General features: G+C 44.4%; 1 long non-coding RNA gene across 1 annotated transcript; it reads left to right on the forward strand.

Annotated features, from left to right (window-relative positions):
* The first annotated feature begins 1,224 nt into the window (after positions 1-1,224).
* Positions 1,225-8,282, forward strand: LOC114689575. Its single transcript, XR_003733937.2, has 3 exons — positions 1,225-1,292; positions 2,117-2,244; positions 8,192-8,282. It is a non-coding gene; the product is annotated as an uncharacterized LOC114689575 (long non-coding RNA).
* The last annotated feature ends 4,646 nt before the right edge of the window (positions 8,283-12,928 follow it).

The following is a 12,928-nucleotide window of genomic DNA, read 5'->3' on the forward strand; positions in this document are numbered from 1 at the left end:
TTGTTATTCATCCATCAGTTTAAGGATATTTAGGTTGTTTCCATTTCCTAGTACTCGACCACTGGGGACATTTCGGCAAGACATCTGGTGATGTCTAATTTTGGAAGACTTGCTTTCCTTGATATCCCTCCTCCCTCAAGAGCTCTCATTGCACCACAGCCCTGCCAACACTTGATACTGTCTGGTCCCTTTGCTTTCGATTGGCTCATTGTGGAGTGATGCTGGTGCTCAGTTAATTTTCTAAGTACTTATGTACCATGTAATTCACTCATTTAAACTGTACCAATCAGTGGGTGTTCTCACAAAGTTGTGTAGTCATCCTCTGTTCACCGCCACCACCCCCAAAGAAGCCCAGACTAGCTGGTAGCCACTCCATTTCCTTCAGTTCCCCTTGGCCTAGATAGTCACAGATTTCTCTCTGCCTCTTGTGGCCATTCAGTATAAATGAAATCACACCTGCATGGCTTGTTCTGGCTGGATTGTTGCACTTAGCATAGTTTTTCACAGCTTGCACAATTTTTACAGGCATTGGTACTTGATTATTGCCAAGTAATCTTCCTTATATCCCAATTCCACATTTTGTTTCTCCAGCCGACGCCAATACAGTTTTGTGCTGTTTCCACCGTTGGCCGTTATAGAGGGCGCTGCTGGGGACATCTACATTCACGTTTTGTGTGGACATAGGTCATGTCTTCCCCGCTTCCCTCATTGCAAACATCTCCCAGCCTGAGCAATGTCATACTTAATGGTGTCTTCCCAAATGGGAACAGTGCTGTCGAACCCGAGCCTCTAATTTGGTCAGAGTTTTTTCACCAGATTCTATCTCAAGACCATAAAAACATTCTCTTGCCAGGTGGTGGTGGCACAGTCCTTTAATCAATCTCAATGAGTTCAAGGCCAGCCTGGTCTACAAAGTGAGTTCCAGGACAGGCTCCAAAAATACACAGAGAAACCCTGTCTCAAAAACAAAAAACATTCTCTTCCTAAAGCTTCATGGTTTTGAATTTTATAATTGTGAATTTAGAAAATCAAAAGGCCACAGAAACAAAAGCCAGCAGGGGAAGTGGAGTGACGCTGTGCACTGTGCCTCACTGTGAGGAGGATGGAGCTCGTGGGCTCCTCGGGTACCGAGATGGGTTTTCACAAAAGCTACTTCTGCCTACAGGTTAAAATTGCTTACACATTAACTTCCTCAATCACTGCTATGTGGACACAGAGGTGGAAATGAAGGAGATTTACACAAGCAATCACATGTGGAAATTGTTTGAGAATTCCTCGTGGACATCTGCAGGGTGAGGCTTTCGTGTGTGTGTGTGTGTGTGTGCGTGTGTGTGTGTATACACATGGGCATGTGACTGTCATCCTTGTTCAATGCCGAAACAACTGTGGATTTTATTTCTGTGAATTTGTGGTCTGTTCATAAGCCTTGATTTATTTTTAATCCTTATTGGTTTTCTTTTTAATAATTTCGTGTTTTATTTTGTATTATAAGTGGTTTTTATAACTCAAGGTGTAGAACTAATAAATTTATTTTAAAATTTATTCTTTAACCTTATAAAGGCTACTCTTATTCTAAGCAGAAAAAATTAAGTAGCAGATAGGTAAAATCCAAGGCATTTTCTCATTCCAAACCCATGAGGTCAGATATTACACATTGTGGCCTCCTATTTCAAACTGCATCTCAGTAAAATTTGATTAAAGAGCATAGGGCCCCATGGAACATTAGGCTCTCCTCATTATGTGGGCGACAGAGAGCAGGCGGTTAACTTATCTGGGGGCAGTTTACTTTAAGGGAAATTGGCTGCTCTGCTTTAGGTCCCATTTGCTGCTCTTCAAGGTTTCAGACTTGCTGGGTACAGGCAGGAAGTGGGATGAATGGCTGGCCATGCAGTCTCCAATTTTATTCTTCTGTATTATGTCATGCTCCTCAAGCTGGGTTTTCTTCTTTCCACAGTGTATATGTTGTTTATTTACTTATTTGCTCTAATTACTTCTTGCTGGGATAAATTCTGACCTATAGAACTTTACCTCTGTCCTGCGATTGGTGATCACTGGGGGAGGCGATGGGTTTTCAATATTCTGGAGCAGGCGTTTCCAGCATGCGACTGTCTTCCAGGCCTGTAACAACACGAGTGACAGGAAGCACGCAGACTCGATTCTGGAGAAGTACGTCACTGAAATCGTGATGAGCATTGTCACAACCTTCTTCAGCTCTCCTTCTCAGACCAGAGTACCACTCTGCAGGTGAGAACTGCCTCGGGCAGCCTCTGGCAGAACGGTTGTCATGTGGTCATCTGCAGTCCAGGCCTAGGCAGCGTGGGGTAACTGCTGTAATGAGCTACTCTGCAAAGTCGGAATAGAAGGTTGCTTTGTCGGGGACTCTTGGGAGCAGAAATGCAGTTGACCATAGTAGCTATAGGAATTGGCTCTGGGACCTCCCCTGTCTTCACATACTGAAACCCAGGGATGCTCAAGTCCTGAATACTAAATGGTGTAGTAATTATATAGAATCTACTACAATTTACATTGAATTTACATAAAACCTACCACATGTTCCTGAAGACTGTAAGGTAACTCTAGAAGACTTACAATGACCTGTACCATGCAACTGCTGTGTGAGTAGTAGGTCTACTATATTGTTCAGGGGCTGAGACAAGGAAAAATGTGGTATGAATCCCATACAGATCTGATCATTTTTCAGATATTTTCAGTCCTTGATTAATTCTGCAGATGGAGAACCCAAGGACACACAAGATTGATTATACCTAAAATTCTTTGATTCCAACCTCTCTTCAGTAATCTCCAAATACTGAGAACTCTCTCTTCGAGTATGTACACCTAGAATCCCTCAGAAGTGCCTTGTGGACTCACTTTTCTTTGACTTTATGTGATATTGGTAAAGAATAGGTACTATCTATCATTTTTTTTCATTTTAAACTTGAAACTGTGAATAAGGTAAGAGAACTATTTTGAATAAATAAGCTATTAAAAAAAAAGAAGTGCCTTGTGGCTGAGGTGGGAGGTCGTTCAGTAGAACACAAGGGCTGCTACCTCACCAGCTCTGTGGGGCACCGTTCACATGGGATTCTCTGTGACGCCTTCTCCAACTGTGCCGCCTTGCCGGAGCTTCGCCCTGGGCTTACCTTGTCAAAGCCTGACCTCTGTAGATCTAGGGGCCGTCTTCGCTGTTCCAACCGAACACAGCACTTTGCTTTGTACAACTCACGCCTGAGTTGGTCACTACAGCAGTGACCGCAGGCCCGTTGTCCCGGCGACAGAGTGAAAGCGGGACTCGGCTCTGTCACCAGTTGTCCTTGTCACGGACCGATGATTGGACTAGGATGGCTGAGCAAGAGACAAATTACAAAGTCTAAATTCTCCAATAAAAATAAATAAAAAGCTCATGTAAATTCTCCAAGAGAAGAGTGATGCATAATAGCCAATATAGTATTTGTACAATGGATTTCTGTATTTCAGTAACTATAAAGGAGTTATTTTAGGACTGGAGAGATGGCTCAGCAGTCAAGAGCATGTACTATTCTTCCCGAGGACCCAAGTCCAATTCCCAGCACCCACATCAGGTGGCTCACAACACACTGTAACTCTGGCTCTAGGATAGAGCCAGTGTAGGCACCTGCCCTTGCGTGCATATGCTTATACATAATTAAAAATAATTTAAAATAAAAAAAAGAATTCATGTAAGCTTTTAACACAGGCTGTGAAGTAGATGGATTTTTGCCGTGGAGTGAACATAGCTCAGACACTTCAGCTGTTATTCCCAGCCATGCTCTCAGATGCCAAGTGACAGTCACCATGATTTTAGCCCTGTCCTGACCCTAAAGCTAAGTATGATCTACTCAGTAAAGTACATTCTCTTAAACACTGTTGAGAAACTTCAAATAACTAAACACCAGCAGTTAAGCCATAGAGGAATGTAGTTACCGTGGCTGTACATACTTGAGAAGTGGAGCAGGAGCCCATTAGCAGCCAGGCACATATGTTTGTGTTTTGACATGAAGTACCAACCAGGAAAGTGCCGTGGTTAGTAAGGCCAGACCTGCTTCTCTTGTAGTATAAAGTGACAGTCACTGTGACAATGCCCCCAGAGATCATGGAACAGTTTTTTGAAAACCAAAAATGTGTACTGTGGGCCAGCTGATGGCTCAGCACTTACTCACGGGCCTGATGACCTGAGTTCAATTCCTGCAGCAAGAGAGAACCAACTCCTAAGAATTGTCCTCTGACTTCTGCAACTGTGCTGTTGAACACATGCACCTACACACACACACACACACACACAACAACACACACACACACACACACACACACACACAGAGAGAGGAATGTACATGCTTGTGCATGTGTGCTTACACACACACACACTCACTCCAAAATAAAGCTTCAAATGGTGCTTATATTATGGCTTCTCACATTAGCTGCTACTATTCCCTGTTGTGGAGCAAATTTAACTAACTAATAAGCACGAATTACAAACGAAGTAAATCTTCAAATGACAAATGTTCTGAGTCCCGTCTGCGCATAGAGTATCCACGTGTATCTAGAGTTCAAAGTCTAATTTGAAAGAAGTGGCTGACAGATTGCTGAGCAGTTTCATTCGTTGCTAACGGACACTCCCTGTGGTGGTCCTGTAGCCTCCTGTACTTTTCTTTTGTGAGGCATGTCTTCTCCTTCGCTAGATCTCAGTGCCTTCTCCCCCTCCACATATGCCAGGGACAAAAACGGTGAAGTTGGCATTAGATGTAGCGCCTTTGAGCTGCCAGCGAAGTGAAGTGTCCAAGAGTCAGCTTGGAAACGTAGAATCAAGGGAGGAAGAGGAGAGTTTTGGAGGCTTTAGAGCAAGACAGATTGTATTCAAATCACCATTCTGTCCCATACACTCTCTGTTAAGAGGGAGAGGTCACTGACTTTCCAGTGCCCTCCTCTCCTTCACTCCCCTCCCTTTCCATGGCTTCGCTTCTGTTCCTTCTTTCTATTTTGAAATAGGGTCTTATGTAGCCTGCAGTGGCTTCAGACTCATGGTGTTGCCAAGGCTGCCTTGAATTCCTGATCCTCCTGCTTCCCTCTCTCAAGGGTACCGCACCACACCTGGCTCAGGACTTCTTTATATGTCCACGAGGGATATCATATCAACTTCCCATTCTCTGTGAGAATGAGAGGGTGGTGTTTATCTGAAACATTCTGTACAGTGCCTAGCACACAGCAGGTGGTTCAAATGTAGAAGCCTGTACTAGTCTGTAGACTGATGTCTCCCTGACATTGCTGGGTCCTTGATTAACTGTGGGCACCTAGTTATCAATTCTTTGAGTGAGTGCTTGAATTTCTGAGAGTCAGAAGAGTGGTAATGACCAAAGATTAAAAGTAGACTTAAGTCTTAGCCATGACAGTGCAGAAGAGATTTCAGCGGGCCAGAGAGAACATGAATGACTCCAGGGGAAGGTGAGAGAGGCCAGAGGAAGGTGCAGGCAGGAGAGGATTCCGAACCAAGCAGGACCTCAGGATCTAGGAAAGGAGAGAGAGGCTTAGTACGTGGGTGATGGCCAACTAAATTAGTTTCACATTACAGTGAGGCGCTTGCTTCAGCTCTGTTCTGGGAAGGGAAAACGGGATTACATGGAGCTGCAAAATGAACTGAACTAGAGCAGAGAGAGAGAGGTGGGCAGAGGGAAGAAAGGAAAAGAAGGAAGGAGCAAGGGATGGAGAGGAGCCGCTACCCCACTGTCCCTTCCACAAGGCCTCCCTAGCCTTCCACCACTTAGAAATAGCACCCCCTCGTGGACACATCCTGAAATTGTCACGATCCCTGTATTGCTTTTGATCACCCATCCAATCAAACAATGTACCAGCCATAGGAGTAGCCCTGTCATTCTGGCCAAGGAATCAAGTGAGCGAGCGCATGTCACCAGGCTGCCTGTTGCCTTTGGCAGGTAGGAGACAGCTACTGGTGACCCGTTAGGTCATCTTTTACATCCCCAGGTATCGGACAGGAGCAAGTAGTTGGTTCATAAACACTGGCTCAGGTGATTGAGTAACAGATAGGCACTTCTCCGAGTTAGACTTTAGGGGTTCTCATCCCAAGTTCAGCATTTACAATGGTGTCACCTCCTCCTTCACAGGATCACCCTGAGGCTGAATGAGATATTTGTGAAGTACTTAACACAGGGCGGGCCAGGGGAAGCACTCAGGGCCCGTGGCTGTTTTTTTTGGCCCCTGTATAAACTCAGGAGCTAAGAAAAAGCCACCAAACTTAGGAGCTGATTCTAGGTCCTTTGCCAGTTCCGCGGGCTCCATGCACCCTTGACCTCTATGAGTAATGAAGCTTAGTGCTGGATGGTGGGAGTGCAGGACGGGATGTGCTTCCTGAAGGTTTCAGTCCCAGGTGAACTGAATGGGGGAACAGGGTGACTCAGTGCCCTGCTGGCCCCTCTCAGCACTCCTGGGTAATTTTACCCTCCCTAGCCTTTGTCTTTCATTATAACACGAAGGTGACTTCCATGTCACATAATTATTATCCATGCCAAATGAGATCATGCATGACATGCTGGCTTGCATTCTACACTTAAGAAAGGGAAGATACATGAACCCCATTTACAGAGGAAACTGAATTTTCTATGACTCTGTTTCCTTTTCTTACAATGGACTCTCCTCCTCCAGTACGGTTCCCTTTTCTTTCATCACAGAAATGCCTTTAGAATTCCCACTCCTTTTCTCTTTGCTCCAGTCTGCTGGTTTTTAGTGAAGCTGAAAGGATCATCTGCCCCAAACAGATGACCATGGTCTGGCTCATCATTAACAATTACCTTTGCCTGGTAGATCCAAAGCTGTCATTTGGGGAGAGATAAAAATCACCATTTAAAAAAGCATCCAGAAAGTCAGTATCTAATTCAGTAGATGTGTGCATTCTCTTACTTTACAGGGAGTAGGAACTTAGACCTTCACAGAGAGGTCTTCTCATGGAAGGTAGCTTCCTTGTACCCAGTGTGCTGTGTTAAATGAATTTATAGACACTGCCCAGCACAGCTGGGGTTATCTTTATATCAGTGAAGACACTGCCATAAGCAAGGAAGGGAGTAGATTCTGGATAACATCATGTACCATTTCTTTTTTGTGAATTAAAAAGACAGTTTCTAGGGCCAGTGAGATGACTCAATGAGTAAAGACACTTGCCATTATGCCTGAGAACCTAAGTTTGATCCTTAGAGCCCAGATGCTAGAAAGACAGTACTAACTTCCCCATGGCACACATGCATGCATATAAATAAATAAATAATAAATAAATAAATGTAAAAAAAATGTTTTAAACATACAAACTCCAGCTGAGCACGGTGACATGTGGCCTATAGTGCAGCTGTTGGGAGGCTGAGGCAGAAGAATTGTGAGTTTAAGGCTAGTCTGGATTCTGCTCTTAGGACATAGAGCTTGGAGGAAAGTTTAGGGCAGTTTACTGTGATCTACCTTATGTACTGGATGAAGCTAACACCAAGGTGAAGCTATTGACTTGCAGTAATTCAGCTAGTTCGTAGCTGGATGAGGTTACTGTTTGTGGAGTTTGATTTCACTGCTGATTCTTGTGGTCAGAATTATTTAGATAATACCAAGTTTAAAATGCATAAAAATAAATAACGTCAAGTTTGTAATAATGGTATTTTATTGCTTTTCAAATAATCCTGACTTTTTCTTGTCCTCTAGGAACTGTGTCATTAGCTTTCTGTCACTACAATGAAAAACCTGAAATAATTAAGTTAGAAAGAGAAAAAGATTGATTTTGCCTCATTAGCTTTGAGAAAGTTTCTGTCCACGATCAGTTGGTCCTGTGCTTTGGGCATGGGATGAGGCAGTATATCATGGCATCTGTGGGGCAGGCCTGTTCGACAGCTCATAAACAAGAAAGTGAAAAGAGCAAAGAGGAGGCCAAGGGCTCACAACCCCTGTCAAGGAAAGGCATTCTTCCCATGTCTGAAGGACTCTTCCTTCGTCCCACCTCATTCCAGAGGTGCCTTCTGGAGACCAAGCCTTTAAGATGTGGCTCTTTGTACTACTAGAAACATCTGGAATGCAGCCCCTTGCCCTTCTGGAGTCCTCCCACTAGCTTTTGATTCAGGACAGCGTCTGTTTCTAACCAGATCATCAGTGTTCTGCACAGTCTTCTTCACCTTGCCTCTCCTTCTTCCAGACGCGCCAGCCTGTCTTTGTGCAACTCCTGCAAGGTGTCTTCAGGGTTTACCACTGCAACTGGTTAATGCCGAGCCAGAAGGCCTCCGTGGAGAGAGCTGTATCCGGGTGCTCTCTGATGTAGGTAAGGTACCAAATCACTTACAATGGGATGCAAATGAATTGCCGGCTGTTTACCCAGCCTCTTTGTAAGGAAGGAAGCTGCAGAGCCAGACCCGGTTCTTCGTGATTCCTCAGCCTCTGTTTGTGCCAAGCCAGCACAGTAAGAACCAGTGAGTCCTTGAAAAATAAGATTCCCTAGTTCAAAGTCAGACAGTTCTTGGCAAGTGACAATCCGCAAAGATATTCAAGGCCCCGGGAAGTCCCTCATTGAGAGCATGAGTCTGTTTACCCTAGCAGATGCATTTTGCTATATGCAAACTTTCTTCTCATAAAGCACCGTCAGATCCCAAGGAGCAACCCTTCCCACAAGGGCCGCATTGTTCTCATCTCCCTGCGCAGTGGCTGGTCCTCCTTCCTCTCCTCACTCCTAGCTCCCAATCCCCTCAAAGGCCGTTCTAAAAGGCAGTTATCCTGCCCGCCCCTTTTCTTCCTGCGATGCCAGATATTGAACCGGGCCTTTCCATACTAGGCAATTACTCTAGCACTCAACTGCACCCCAGCCCTTTTCAGAAAAGTTTAAGTGGTACCATCATTGTACGTATTTCTGGAGTACAGCATGTCAGGGTAATTAGCTTCCTGTTGCTAGGAAAATAAGACTTCTTTCTTCTAATTAGTTTGAAGCAGCTGGTCAATTGCTATAAATTATAGTTACCCTGTGGATGCCCATAATCTAGCCTTTCTCTGGCCCTTCTCCCTCTGCCCTTGCTGACCACTTTTCTTCTTTTACTTCTACAGCAGCTACTTAGAAAACAAAACAAAACAAAACCAACTTACGATCTTACCCCTTCCCCACCTTCCATAAGTTCTATGCAAAGGAATACACTTCCCACCCCAGGTGAGAAGTTGTGGACTGAACTAGATCCCCAGGTCCTGGCAAAGAGCAAGAGTAACACTTGCCAGAAAGGTGTTCCTTAGGAACGAATGGGTTGCTTTACAGGAAAGAAATTTTCCGTAGTGACCAGAAGATAAACATAAGTAATTCTGTGTTCTGCGATGTAGCTTTGAACAAGCATGGGTATGTTTGTGAGACCAGTTGCCTTGGTTTTTTAGGCCCTGCTTGGTTTCTTGTATTCTTATCCTCTCATATGACAGGTAGTGTGTGTGTGTGTTGTGGTGTTGTGTGTGTGGTGTGTGTGTGTGTGTGTGTGTGTGTGAGAGAGAGAGATAAGAGATAAGGCTGAGAGAATGCCCGGATGACCCTCTGCTTTCTTTAGACTGGACAGCAGTTTATACAGATGTGACGTGCTGTTCAGGCTGGAATGTCTGAGTGAGTCCTTGCCCCGTAAGTTAGTTGATTCAAATATGAGGAAGCCAGTGGCTTGATGGCCGACTACATTTGATTAGAGAAGCTACATCATTCAGTAGTCTCAGCAGGAATAATACAGAGAAAGCAAGAGCACAGCTCAGTGGTAGAGAACTCGCCTCATCTGCATGAGCCCCTGGCTACAGTTTCTGGAACTGAAAGGAAACAAAAACAGAGAGCAGATGCCTGCCCGCCAAAACACCCAGCCGATTTGACTCCCCAACTTAGTCCTGTGCCCCTTGGATGGCCACCTTCTGACTAAAACCATACCTGAAGCCCAGTGTGTTGTTCAGTTCTAGATAACTTAGCCAGAGCACAGATTTTCTTTCTTTCTTTCTCTATTTTTATTTTATGTGCATTGATGCTTCGCCTGAATGTATGTCTGAATAAGGGTGTCAGATCTTGGAGTTACAGACAGTTGTGAGCTGCCATGTAGGCGCTGAGAATTGAACCCGGGTCCTCTTGGAAAGAACAGCCAGTGCTCTTAACTGCTAAGCCATCTCTCTGGCCTCCAGGGCACACGCACGGATTTTCTAACAGAGATGAGTGTAAACGTGTGTCCCCTACTTTTTTAATTATATTTTTCTCCCACTGTTTTCCACTTAGAGAGTAAACTGTTAGGAAATTATTGACTAACTATCAATTCTTTCCCTGTACATTGTATGTTCTATTGAGATTTAAAAAAAAAAAAAAAAGGTTGCCCTCTAGCACATCTTTCAGAATGCTTCAGTTTCTTTTTACAGTCAGACACACAGCAGTAGAGAAACTTTCTATTTCCAGTTTTTTTAAACACTGAAGACAAGAGATGTTCCTTGTGGTTGGGAGGAGTCTCCACAACAGAAGTTTCATCTGAGCTTTTTAAGGTTAACTTATATTAGAATTGCTTTCAGGTTCATGGGAAAGTTACAAACAGATGCGGTGGTTTCTGTGTCCTCCCCACCTTTTTCCTCAGTTATCCACAATCCCATTGCTAATGCACATTGTCAAAAGTTAGAGAACGACGCCAATACATTGTCCCCAGCTAAACTCTAGGCTTGATTCAGATTCACTAATGTTTCCATCAGTGTCCCTTTTCTGCACCTGTATACCTCCACGTCTGTCTCATACTCAACTCAGTCCCCAGTCTGGTCTGTGACAGTTTCTTGCTTTTTTCTTGTTATCCATGACCTTGACAGTCTGATAAACAAGTCTGGCCAAGTGTTTTTCTGTATCCCTATGGTGGATTTCACTGTGTTTCTCATGGTGAGAGTGAGTTGTCCCTTTTTAGGGGGGAAGAAGAGCCTACAGTATAGGTGCTGTTTATGTTCTGGTCGTCAGAAGTCAGCTTTTTGTAGGACAACAACATTGGTTAAAAACAATTCCCTGGCCTAGCAAGTTGTTGTCTAGATAATTCTAAAAATGTACAAACACGTGGGCATTGATAGGAAGCCATTCGTTTAAAAGCAAGCTGACATTGAGCTGTTCCTTTGTCTCCCCCAAGCTTTATCACTTGGTACCATTTCCGTGTTCATGGTTGCTCCTGTCCCCAGAATTGAACTGGAAATCCTAACCTAAAAATATGGTTAAGGTTAGGCTCCTCTCTGTCTTCACCAGACCATATATGCTTGCCTATTATAGCATGGAAAAAAAAATTGGGCCTAGTGGGCTGAGGATCAAAACCATATCCTGCCGCTCTGAAAGTTGTAGAGTCACGGGTCATCTGTCTCTTTTGCAGCCAAGAGCCGGGCATAGCCATTCCTGTTGACCTGGACAGCCAAGTCAACAACCTCTCCTGAAGTCACACAACATTGTTCAGAAAACAGCCATGAACTGGCGGTTATCAGCCCGCAACGCGCTCGAAGAGACTCTGTTCTAGCCGCTTCCAGAGACTACCGAAAATATCATCGAGAGATTGCAGGTAATGTCTGATGCTGAAGGAAGTGGAATTAACTTGATGATCGCATGTCAATTGTATTTCTCTCAAGCCACAAAACATACAAGCTGGGTTGCAGAGAGAAGGTCTGTGAGGCCAGGGGGACCAAGTCATTTGGTAAACAAAAGCACCCGAAAGGGGCCCCACTCACCTGTTAGACATTGCCTGAAATCTCCGTTAGCCTCCTGTGGCTGGGCTTCCTCACATTGAGACAGCCAGCAGAATCTATAAACATTTCTAGGGAACGCTAGAAAGCAGTTTTGTCTTTATCACCCAGCTTTAAAGATGTCACTGACATTAATTCTGCTGCCTCTACTACTGGTTCAGTGCAGCCCCAGAGGTGCACATCATCTCTAGGAGGGGAATGAAACTATATTCGACTGGGAAAGATTGGATGTCCATCCCGTGTACAACAATAGTGATGTTGAACTAGAGTTGTTGTAATAGCTGTCATTATTAAACACATGCCCTTGAACAGTGGCACACGCATCGGAGCACTCAAGGGCTTCTGCTAAAATGTCTAAGGTTACTGCTGTGTGATAAAAAAATTGTTATCGTTTGGAAAAGCAATTGAGTCACTGTGAAGCTCCATAATTTACATAAGACCAATAAATTCACTGACTGATTCACAGCCCTGGGCAGTGATGTTTGATGGTGAGAAAAGCCGTAAATGATCTCCCCTCTCAGAGAGTCTCCAGTTTTGGAGAGATGAGGCAGTTAATCGGCTAATTACACAATACACCTAAAGTGACGACAGGAGACCTAATCTTGACTGGGGTTAGGCTAGAGGGGAGGGATGCTTGGCTGAGCAAGTAACATTGAGCCAAGATCAGACTTAAAGAAGCAAAGAGTGGGAAGCATCTTTTATAAAGAATTTGTACAGAACGAACCAGCTGCCTGGCTACATTCCTGCAGCTAGAAGGCCTGTGGAGCTTGGGGCACCGTTAAGGATTACAGTCCTTCCTGTGGAGAAGGCATTCCTCAGCAAAGGGAACTTGGTTTCCTAAGGACTGTTTCCTGACTTCTGTGTTTTTGGAAAGGTGAGATACAGACTTACACACTCCATGAACAAACACTGTTTTCTGGACAGAACAGCCCATGTCAGTTATGCAAACATGTTAGTTTCTTGCCTCTTCTTAGATTTAGTAAACACATCCTGGGAAATGGAATAGATGGCAAAGGTAGTCAACACTTGCTATAAAGACTGTCAGTGCTTTCAGGGATCCTGTTCCGCATTAGGCATTGTCCCCGAGTCCCTGTCATCATTAGATGCCCCCGTGCAGCAAGAGTTGTAATAAGGACGGTCTCTTGCCCAATAACCACCTATGATTATTCCATCTAGACGCTTGCTCCTCAGCATT

Source organism: Peromyscus leucopus, unplaced genomic scaffold, assembly GCF_004664715.2.
Source record: "Peromyscus leucopus breed LL Stock unplaced genomic scaffold, UCI_PerLeu_2.1 scaffold_132, whole genome shotgun sequence".
Taxonomy (NCBI): domain Eukaryota; kingdom Metazoa; phylum Chordata; class Mammalia; order Rodentia; family Cricetidae; genus Peromyscus; species Peromyscus leucopus.